Source organism: Pinus tabuliformis, chromosome 8, assembly GCF_031772625.1.
Source record: "Pinus tabuliformis cultivar Carrire ecotype Pingquan chromosome 8, CPIR1, whole genome shotgun sequence".
Classification (NCBI taxonomy): Eukaryota; Viridiplantae; Streptophyta; class Pinopsida; order Pinales; family Pinaceae; genus Pinus; species Pinus tabuliformis.
The window spans coordinates 818,563,761-818,576,439 of NC_142294.1; the positions used below are offsets into that span (position 1 = coordinate 818,563,761).

The window sequence follows — 12,679 nt, forward strand, 5'->3', positions numbered from 1 at the left end:
GTATTCTGATAAATTATGAGATTTTTCTTCTTGATTTTCTTTTCCTCCTCGTTGCTAAATACCTTATCTAAAATTCTTGTTCACCAGTCATGTTCCCATGTTATGGGTTGGGAATTGGTTGTCGTTGATTTTGTCTATCAGACAGACTCTTCATAATATATTCCTACACCTGCATCAGACTTTCATTATCTGCCCGCATCTGGGCCATCTGTTGGGTCCCTATAATACTAGTCATTACCCCATTACTATTGTAGTTATACCCCTTATTAATATTATTGTGCCCCTATTGCCCCCATATTGTTATTTTTGTAGCTTTATATTATTATTGTTAGGTCGGCTGGATTATTTTGTGACTCCTTAAACTCCTATATATAGAAAGGAGGTTTTGTCATTTGAATCATCCAAGAATTGTTCATTTATGTAATGTATATGAGGTTTCCCACTCGAAGAGGCTGAATTCTAAGGCGTTGATCTATCTTTTCTATCTTTTCTTGAGCTGGTTTCATAACATTTGGTATCAGAGCTTTGGATTCTAGGGTTTCACTGCTCCAAACAGGTCATCGTGGAATTTTTGCTATAACTTTTTTTCTGCGAAGTTTCAGAAGTTGGAAAAAAAACCCATTTGAGAAGAAATCGCGCTGAACCTCGGGTCTAAATTTCAGAGCTTTTGGCACTATATTTGTGGAGATATTATCTGAGGAAGTTGGTCTTTTTGCAGACTCATGAATTACATTCCAAACAGGTGACCTGGGGAAAATCATCATAACTTTCTCTCTGGGGATCAGATTGAAATTCCGTAAGAAGGTAAAGAATGAGGATGGAATGTAGTTTCTTGTATGCATTTTCTAGATCCAAAGGTCGAAACAGTGACTCGTGGAACGTCGTACAAGTTCGCTCTACTAAACTAGTCTATAATCAAGTCACTGTGGGAGATTTCGCATAACTCTTCCTTGGAGAATCCAATTTGGGTCAGACTTGTGGCATTGGAAAGAGGACGCAAAAGGCTACTACAGATCACAATTTAAAAATTGGAGGATCTGGAATTACAGAGATACATCAGATTCAATATCAGGCTTCTACAAAGTGAAAAAAGGTGTGTAGTTTTTTTTTTAATTTTTGCGTAAGCTGGGTTTGAAAGAATTCAAAGGGCATAGTAAAGAATTATTATCAGTAACTGATGCCCCGAGGAAAGAAAATGCAAACACCTAGTAAGGAACCTAAAAGCTCTAGCATGACTCATGAAGAAGAGGAAGAAATGCTACATGATATATCAAAATTACAAGAACAAGTGCAACAAATGTCACGCTCACAAAAGCTAACAGAAGCTAAGATAAATGGCATGGAATCTAAGATAAAGGGCGTGGAAGCTAAGATGGATGATTGGAAGACAGATTTGAAGACAAACATGGAAGAATTGAAGATAGATTTGAACACAAACTTGAAGACAGGCATGACAGATATGAAAACAGATTTGACAAATTTTCTACAAGAAATACTTACTAATGGTGAAATGGTAGTAAAGGAAACTCATGATGCGAACAAAAGAAATGTTAATCATGATATCATAGACTCTAATGTTGGATCAAAGACCCACCATATTCCAAAAATCGATATGAGAAAGTTTGATGGCAAGGATCCCGCAACATGGATATTACAGATGGAGCAATTTTTCGATCTCAATAATGTGCAAAACACACAAAAGGTACGTATGGAAACTTTATATTTGGAACCAAATCAGTTTGTATGGTATCAATGGCTTTGCTCTCATAAACAATTTATCACTTGGGCAATTTTTACGGAAGAATTGATAACACATTATGAGGATATGAAAAGCAACACTTTTTTTAGCCAATTGATAAGTCTCAAACAAAAGGGTTCAATAATGGAGCACATTGAGGAGTTCCAAAAATTGAACATAAGGGTAAAAGATATTCCAGAGGAGCATAGGACTGATGTGTTCATAGGGTCTTTAAAGAATAATATCCAACATGATGTTCGCCTTTGGGAAGCTGATTCATTAGAGAAGGCATTCAGGTTAGCAAGAAAAATGGAAAGCAAAATTATGGCAACCAAGAAGCATACCACTCACAACTATAAAGACGGAAGTGTTGTTGCCCCTAGTCTTCCACAACCTATAAGTTTGACACCACAACAATTGGAAGAAAAGGGCAAAAGGGCTTTGTTACAGTTGTGATAGAAAATACACTAAAGGTCATAAGTGTGCTGAGAAGAAATTATTCTACATAGATTGTGAAGAGGAAGAAGAAAAGGAGCAAGAAAGGTCAAAGGAAGAGGATATACTCCAAGAACAAAGCCTAGATGAAGAACAAATAAATCTGACCATATCTTGTAATGCATTGGCGGGAATTACCACTCCTCAAACCATCAAGATAGAAGGAAAAATCAAGAAGAAAAAGGTACTAGTGTTGATTGATTCAGGAAGCACCCACAATTTTATTCATTGTAGGGTAGCAAAAGAATTGAATTGCTTCCTATATCCAGCACCAGAATGTCAAGTGATAATTGCAAATGGAGGAATAATAAATTGCTCTGGAAAGTTCCATAATATCAAGCTATCCATGGAGAATATGTATTGACTAGCCCAAGCTTTCCATTCCAATGGGAGGTGTTGATGTTGTACTGGGAGTCCAATGGCTACAATCCTTGGGTACAATAGCTTTTAATTTTCAAGAACTTTCCATCAAATTTTCTGCGGAAGGAAAGGAAGTTGAATTAAGGGGTATTGCAGGGAAACGAGGAAAGATAATCAGCTCTAATGGTATGACAAAGCTTCTAAAAAAGGAGAAAAGAGGTGTAATTGCACAATTATGTTCGCTAGATGTTTCCACATCAGAATCATCTATTTCTCCAGATCTCCAAAAAGTCCTAGACAATCATTCCAAGGTATTTGAGACTCCCAAAGGTCTCCCACCTATGTGTGATCATGATCATGCTATTCATCTGATTCCAGGAAGTGTTCCTCCAAACATCAGGCCATACAGATATCCCTATGTCCAAAAGAGTGAAATTGAACGTATGGTTGCAGAAATGCTAGAGGCTAGTATAATTCAACCGAGTCAAAGTTCTTTCTCTGCTCGAGTAGTATTGGTGCACAAGAAGGATGGATCATGGTGCATGTGTCCAGATTATAGGGAGCTCAACAAGCTCACTATTAAAGATAAGTTCCCCATTCCTGTCATTGATGAATTACTGGATGAATTGCATGGATCAATTTACTTCACCAAGTTGGATCTTCATTCAGGATATCATCAAATCAGAATGAAGATTGAAGACATTCCAAAAACAGCATTTAGAACTCATGAGGGTCATTATGAATTTTTGGTCATGCCTTTTGGCCTTACCAATGCACCTTCAACATTTCAAGGTTTGATGAATTCAATTTTCAAACCATTCCTTAGAAAATTTGTGTTGGTATTTTTTGATGATATACTTAGAATCTACAGCAAGTCTTGGAAGGATCATGTTGAACATGTTGACAGGGTGCTACAACTATTGGAGGAGAAACAATTATATGCAAAAAGATCCAAATGTTTCTTTGGAGTCCAGGAGGTGGAATATTTGGGTCATATTGTATCTCATGAAGGAGTTAAGGTAGACCCTAGCAAAATTAAAGCCATTAAGGAATGGAAAATCCCCACATCCATAAAGCATCTGCGAGGATTTCTTGGGTTGACAGGGTATTATCGCAAGTTTGTTAAGAATTATGGGAGAATAGCAGCACCTCTAACAACATTATTGAAGAAAGATGCATTTTTATGGACTCCGGAAGCAACAAAGGCCTTTGAACATCTTAAAGAGGCAATGTGCCAAGCACCGGTCTTAGCTACACCGGACTTCACAAAAACCTTTATTGTGGAATGTGATGCTTCGGAAATGGAATTGGTGCTGTTCTAATGCAAGATGAAAGACCAATTTCTTTTGAAAGTCGTCCAATCAAGGGAAAGTTTTTAAGCAAAGCTATTTATGAGAAGGAAATGTTGGCAATACTCCATGCACTTAAGAAATGGTGACCCTACCTAATGGGAAGACACTTCAAGGTAAAAACGGATCATGATAGCCTTAAATACTTTTTAGAACAAAGATTATCCTCTGAAGAGCAACAAAAGTGGGTCACAAAGATGTTGGGTTATGACTTTGAAATCATCTACAAAAAAGGGAAGCAAAATGTGGTGGCAGATGCACTCTCAAGAAAGGATGAGGATGTGGAAGCATTGTTTTGTGCCATTTCTATTATCCAACCAGATTGGATAAACGAAGCAAGGGAGGAATGGAAGAATGACGAAGAAGTGTGGGCACTTATTCGAAAGCTACAACAAGATTCCAGTACGTCTGATACATTTAGCTGGCAAAATGATTCGTTATGGTACAAAGATCGCTTATACCTCTGTAAGAATTCCCAGCGAAAACAAAAGATTCTTATGGAATTGCACACTTCTCCCTTAGGAGGGCACTCAGGACTTCTAAAAACTTACCATAGGGTTAAGAAGGAATTTTTTTGGATGGCCTTAAATTAGATATTCAAAAGTTTGTGGTGGAATGTTTGGTTTCCCAACAAAATAAAGTGGAAACAATTAAGACACCGGGTCTATTACAACCTTTATCCATTCCAAGCCAACGTTTGGAGGAGGTTTCAATGGATTTTATCACAGATTTACCCAATTCTAAGGGAAAAAGTGTCATCATGGTGGTAGTTGACAGACTTACCAAGTATGCACACTTTTGTGCATTATCACATCCATTTAAAGCCAATACAGTTTCTACTGCATTTATGGAAACAATTCAAAAGCTACATGGAAACCCAAAGATTATTGTAAGTGGCAAAGATCCCATTTTCACTGGAAATTTTTGGACATAATTATTTTCTTGTCTTGGTACTCAGTTAGCTCATAGCTCATCATATCATCCTCAATCTGATGGGCAAACCGAGATAGTAAAGAAATGTTTGGAAGGATATCTTCATTGCTTTGTATCTGATAAACAGACACAATGGGTCAAATGGTTGCCTCTGGCTGAATGGTGGTATAACACTTCCTTCCATACAGCAAAAAAAATGACCCCATTTATGGCACTTTATGGGTATCAACCACCATCCATCACATCATATTTAAGAGAAAATTCTAAGGTTCAGGCAGTGGAACATCACATCGAACATCAACAACAAGTCCTCCAACTCTTAAAGGATAACCTCGTGTTGGCACAGAATATAATGAAACAACAGGCAGATCAACATCGCAGTGAAAGAAGTTTTGATGTAGGTGATTGGGTATTCCTACGGCTAAAACCATATAAGCAAATTTCCCTCAAGCAAGCTTAGAAGGATAATAAATTATCACCAAAGTATTATGGTCCGTACAAGGTGTTGCAAAAGATTGGTACTATGGCATACAAATTGGAGCTTCTTGCAGCCTCTCGATTGCACCTAGTTTTCCATGTTTCATGTTTAAAGAAGGTTGTAGGCGACAAGCTCCCAGTTCAAACAATATTGCCAGAACTTGACGAGGAAGGAGAAATTATATTGGAACCAGAAGCAGTCATAGAAACAAGAACTCGACAACTACGAAATCGATCAATTTCAGAGCATCTTATCAAGTGGAAGAACTTATCTGCTGAAGATTCCACATGGAAGGATGAGAATTTTATGCAGAAGTATCCAGAACTACTCAAGCGTTGAGGACAACACTTTTTTGAAGGAGAGGGGCATGTTGGGTCCCTATAATACTAGCGATTACCCCATTACTATTGTAGTTATACCCCTTATTAATATTGTTGTGCCCCTATTGCCCCCATATTGTTATTTTTGTGGCTTTATATTATTATTTTTAGGTCGCCTGGATTATTTTGTGACTCCTTAGACTCCTATATATAGAAAGGAGGTTTTGTCATTTGAATCATCCAAGAATTGTTCATTTATGTAATGTAAAGGAGGTTGCCCCCTCGAAGATTTATCTTTTCTATCTTTTCTTGAGCTGGTTTCATAACACCATCTTATTCTTTAGTTCTTGCACAATTTCCAAGATTGCGGTGTTGGTGTTTCATGGTTCTTCCCCTAATTGTATCCATACGTCAGGATTAGCTTCTTGAAAATATGTTGGCCCTAATGCTATCATGGATCTATGAGGTGTATTTCCAGTCCTCACCATGTTGATTTATTTTCTTTCTTTCTCTGTGTAAATCACAAACATTGTTATTCATTTATTTCCAGAGGTATCAACTTTGTAACTTGAGCACTCTGATACCACTTATCATGTCTCTTCATAAAACAAAAACATATAATTACTATATATATTTACCATAGCATAATTACACATTTTGACATTTTTTTGTTTTGTTTATTATTTATTTATTGAGAAATAATGCAACTGTACTTCAAGGAGGATAGTATCTACTTCATACTTTTACACATTATTGTTTACCTTCAATTACATTCAATATGATTCATAATGTGTTTGATTTGAGTTAATTATACTTAATCCTAACTTTATGACTTGGATCCCCAATCCAAGTGATGGAAGGAGATATCTTCTGGATGGTTCATGATGCCCTCCAGTTGTTTGTCATTTTAGGGATAAGAGAGCCCCATCGAACGGTCGTGAGCTTCTCCCTTATCACCTTTGATCGATGTTCTCTTTAGCATTTGTGACTTTCCTCTTTAAGTTTAGAAGAATTGATTTGTTCCAACTCCGGCCCTTGGCTTTGTGGTTCCCTTCTGGTTCGCTCATGCCTCTACCCACTGATGGCTTACCATCCTTATTTGGATATAAAACTTCTGTGGCTTCTAGCTGGCTGTATAATTTTTCAGATGGCACTGGAGTTTCTTCCCGGAGGGTTTTCACGCAGCTTCCCTACACAAGTATTATGTTGCTTTCATTTCTTCTCCTTTGTTTTTCTCCTATACCAATACCCTCTTGATCTCTTCTTGGGGAATTCATATTTAGCGAAGTATTTAGGGATAGGTAACTCCCTATCGTAACTTCTTGACATGTGAGAGTTACAAGATTTGTTATCACTCAAACATTTGTTTCATTCATAACTTATAAAAATCTTAAATGCATAAATTTAAATAATAATAATATCCATTTTTGTTTTACTCCACCAAATAAATAATTACAATTTTTGGGGACATCATATATATATATATATATATATATATATATATATGTATCTTCATTTATATCTAGATAGTGAGTATTTTTAATTACTAGATACATGTTTATTTTGGAATATGATTTATAACATAATATTATAATATTATATTTATCATATAATATAATATAATATTAGAATATTATATTATAGTATAAATTAAAAATTATGTATTTGATATAATATGTATTATAAATTATGATAATATTTAATTATAGTTAGGTAGGCAATATTTTTAATTTCACAAATAGGTGTTTATTTTGAATTATGATTTATAATATAATATCATAATATTATAAATTATAGTATAATATATAATGCATATACATAATAGAGTTATAGTAGGAATACATATATATATATATATATATATATATATAATATATATATATATATATGATAGTTTAATTAATTAGATAGAGTATTTTTAATTACATATGATACTTATTTATTTATATATATGATTTATCATTATATATATATATATATATATATATATATATATAGTGTAATATTCTAATATTATGTTATAAATCATATTACAAAATAAACATGTATCTATGTATCTAAAAATACTCAATATCTAGATATAATTAATACTATATATATATATATATATATATATATATATATATATAGTTATATAATTATATCTAGATATTGAGTATTTTTAGATACATAGATACATGTTTATTTTGTAATATGATTTATAACATAATATTAGAATATTACACTAGTAGATAATGAGAAATTAGTGACTAGGTGACTAAAAAAGTTAGTCGCCACAGCTTTTCCAAATGAAATACTACCAAAAATGAGCAATCTTAACTGACTGAACTAAAAATGACTACCATAAATCACTAATTTAGTCATGCATTAAAATATGTGACTAGCTAATAAGTAATACAACTAAAAATGACTAACATAAATGACTAATTTAGTCTAAGAACAAAAATACAACTACCTAACTAGTACTACAATAATATGAATTAGTTTTTTATATTAGCCATCTTAATTGTGTCAAGCAATCTAAACTTACAAGTGATAGGGGATTGAAAGGTTGTTAAAGATTGGTTTAAAGGTTATCATTCCTTAAACACTTCTTCATCCTCACATGGTGTATAGGTGAGCCAACTTTGCATTATTTATCTCTAATAATTTGTAATTTTAAAAATATATATTTTAATAAAAGAATTATTTTATGTAGTTTTTAAAAATCTATTCCTTGAATCTAATTGGATCTAGTTCCAATTTGAAATTAATTTTAAGAGAAATTTTGATTTTTAAGACTATAATATCAAATAAACACTACTTTAATTTCATATTAATCAACCTAGTTCCATCTTAACCCCGGATCTATCAAGTGCCGAGAGGGATCCAATCTCTCAAGGCAAAAGCTTCTTTTGCTAGTAGAAAACTTGAGGAAATGTTTTCACCTTGAGAGATTGGATCCCTCTCAGCACTTTATAGTTATAGGGTTAATATGGATCTAGGTTGGTTATATAATACTATATAATATCTATATTTGTACTTTTGTCTCTTTGTTATTCCCTCTCTCTATATGACCCCCCAAACATACACGTACACTCTCTCCCTATCTTCCCCTTCTATGTCTCTATCTCTCTTCCCCTTCTCTCCCTCTCTATTTATATCCTTCTCTCTATTCCCTCCCACTCTCCTCTCTCCCTCTATGTTTTTTTTGTTCCCTCCCTCTCCTTCCCCCTCCATTTCCATCTCTCTCTCCTCATCTATATCTTCCCTCTATCCCTTATCTCCCACCTCCCTCTATCTCTCCCCCCAAATCACTCTCCCTCTCTCTCTCTCTCTTTTGTCCAACTCTATCACTATCTCCCCCCTCCCTATCCTTCTCCATCTCTATGTAACCATCTCTCTCCCTTCCCCTTCTCTCCCCGTCTCTATCCTCTCCTCTTCTTTCTCTTCCCTCCTCTCCTCTCTCCCTCACTCTCTCTCCATCTCTCCCTTCTCATTCCTCTCTTTCTCACCTCTATCTCTCCATGTCTTTGTTCTTTCATCCCTCTCTCTCCCACTCCAACTTCATATCTCTCTCCCTCTCTCCTCTCTCTTCCTTCCTCTCACTCCCTCTCCCACCTCACTCTCTCTCCCCCCCATCACTCTCGCTTTCCTTCTCTCTCTACCCTACAACTTTTTCACTATCTTCCTCGCTCTCTCCATCCCCTCCCCAACTTTCCCTTAAATTTGATCACATTGTATTGTGTTTAAGAAATTATATAAATTAAAAAAACTTAATTGGTTGTAAAATATTAAACGTATATTTTGGATCAATCATGTCAAAGAAAATAAAATAAATAAAAACTTAAAAAAATCATGCACTATATTTAATCTATTATAATTAGTCAATTTGCTTGCTCTCATCCCTTGTATCCTTAGCTAAGATATATATATATATATATATATATATATATATATATATATATATAGAGAGAGAGAGAGAGAGAGAGAGAGAGAGAGAGAGAATAGATCAATCTTAGCTTAATTTTATTAAACCTTAATTTAATTTCTATGGGTATATTTTTAGTAGTCGTGAGGATATAGGGTTTAGATATATTGTAACATTTTCCCTAAAAAATGTTGTGAAATTAAATTAAAATAAAATATTTTTACTATGAACTAAGTTATGGTTTTTTGGCATATGGTATTGATAATCCATGGTATTGGCCTATGGTATTGTAACAAATCCTATTTATAAGTTAATATCCATGGTAAAGTGAGGCTGAATATCCATGGTTAACAATCTTGTCATATTGTTATAAAATATTTTGATTGTGAAATAATTTATGTTTTTTTGGCATGTGGTATTGATAATCCATGATATTGACCCATGGTATTTCATAAGCCTTAGTATTCACCCATGGTATTGTAACAAATCCTATTCACAAGTTAATAACAAAATCAAAATATAACAAATTGAATTTAATTTTTTTTATTAATTTAACTTTTTTTTATTAATTGAGTCCATATTTAAATGTTTATACTCATCCCAATATCACTTTTGACTTCTTCTTCTTCTTTTTAGTTTAGTGTCTTACGAAAAATTAAAAAATTCTTATTAAAAATAAATAATTTAACCCAATTGCAATGCATATATTTTATTTTATATTATAAATATTTCTTTTATTTTTTCCATTATAAATATTTCTTTTCTTTTTCATTTCTAGTTTAGCACTGGGTTCAAATAAAATATTCACACATTACAACATCATAATTTGCACTGCATTTTTCTCTGTGTTGTTAATATATGCATGGAAATGCCAAAAGAAGGAAGACCATCAACGTGATCTATGGATTTCATGGGATTCGAACCCCAGATGGAGTTTGCATGGGAAACACCTTAGGAGAGCATCAACGATTAGATGGAGGAAGGGCAAGGTCATTGGGTGTGGAGATTTTGGCCATTTGTACATGGGTATGAATTTGGACACTGGAGAGTTCTTCCTTTTTATTAAAGATGATTTTTGTTCTTATGGGTAAACAATTTCGAGGGTTTATATGATCAAAGCATAAATTTCATCTATGGTTGAGGGTTTAATAATTATGATAATGCAGATCTTGATTGTGGCCAATGATTCATCAAAAGACAATTGACAAGTAAGCTTTTTTCATGTCCTTATTGTACAGATCAGTTCACTCCTCCCTCACTTTTCTAGGGTCAGAATGCATGAAATTTTATTTTTTCTTTTCACCATTTTTTTAGTGGTTGATTGTTTGTGAAATGGACTCTACCATGCCCAAATTCAAAGGGCCTGAGTGATGCAAGAAAATTTTCTGGTAGGATACAAAAACTTGACCTTCCTCAAACTTTGTTATATGAAATTAGAATTTCTTGTAATCATGAACCTAATTTTTTTTTTTTTTATCCTTAGATTCTGATCTCAATGCCTACAGTTTTAAACCATGTTACTTCATTTTAAGTAGAATATAATTAGATCCATTAAACCTTAAAACTCTCCAAATATTAGGTTAATCTCAGCTAAAAAGAAGGAGCTTGAATGGATTTAGCAATTTAGACTCAATGCTTACACAAAATGATTAAAAATGGAAGAACCCAAATGGTCTGATAACTTTTACCCACCCACCAATTTCCAAGACCTTTGCTATTATTCTGAACCTAAATAGAGAGAGTAGAAGAAGAGGAGCTCGGATGAGGTGGACCCTAACCTTCTTGATACTTTTAAAAGGTTGGGCATTCCCTTGACTAGAAGAAGAGATTGACCAATGTTGTTGTAGATGTTGTTTTTTACAGTGTTTTCATTGCTACCATGCATAGGTAGACTCTATAGGCAGTTGATGTTATCTTTTGCTTGTTATAAAAGGCAATTCAGGAGTATCTTGATCTAGAGGAAGTAGCTTGGCAGGGTTGTTCCTCCTGCTGATCACTATTATGTTTCATTGGTTTTTTCTTTTAGTGATAACTCCTTCTATTAAATCCCCAAGCACACTTTGTCACCCATGGAAATATCCACTTATTTCAGGATGAATGAGATGGAGACCAAGTAGTTTGAGAGGACTCTTATTGTTGTATATGAGAGGAGTTTTGAGGGGTGAGAGGAGTTATGTGACATATATTAAAGGATGCACTGCACATTTTTATGACACCAATAATCTCCATGCTATAGTAGTGGATCTCTATTGCACCGAAGGAGCAATGATAAATTATTCCACTATAAAGTATTGGTATGTCAGGGACGAGCAATCCAAACTTGTGGGTTATAATTTTATTATGAAAATAATCTTGTGCAATGGAGACAAATCAAGGATTTCATGGACCTGAGTAGAGACTAGTTCAACAATCACCTGGAAATAGTCAAGCATTGTTTTGAAAGGCAATGATGCAATTAGAGAGTTCTATTTTATTGCCTTGAAAAATAACTATCAATGGGGGGGACAAAGATTATCCATATAGGGAATAATTACAGGAGTAGGATTGTTTCTAAAATAATATCTATAGGTAATTCAAGGAACTACTGCAGAGGATTAGTGCATGTGCAACCAAATTCTCATAATGCAAGGAATTTTTCACAGTGTGATTCAATGCTCGTCGGTGACCAAGCAGCTGCAAATACTTATTTTTACATTTAGGTACAACTTGAGTTGCATTCTAAAGTCTCTAATTTCATTTATTGATACTCCTTCTAGTGTCCTTGTCTCTCCTAATTGTATTGTTGTAGGATTGGAATGGGTTAAAAAATCAAGCATATCATTGATTAAAATAGACACACACATGTCACTACATGTCATTGTGCATACTCTCTATTTTTATACAATTAGAAGTGAGCAACATGATGTGTACACAACCAAAAATCCTAGAAGGCATGATGAATCCAGTCTTAGCATGGAAATCAAAACCAAGAATCATAAAATATCAATAAATTTGTGACACAGAGTAAAAAACAAAATAAAATATTCCATGCAAACGTTGTCTATTTAGTGCAAGATACTACTAATATTTCATAATTTTCATAGATGGTGGATGTCA

The 12,679-nt window shown here is 34.0% G+C and overlaps 1 pseudogene; it reads left to right on the forward strand.

Annotated features, from left to right (window-relative positions):
* The first annotated feature begins 6,754 nt into the window (after positions 1 to 6,754).
* LOC149238095 (iron-sulfur cluster assembly SufBD family protein ABCI8, chloroplastic pseudogene) lies at positions 6,755 to 12,282 on the forward strand (annotated as a pseudogene).
* The last annotated feature ends 397 nt before the right edge of the window (positions 12,283 to 12,679 follow it).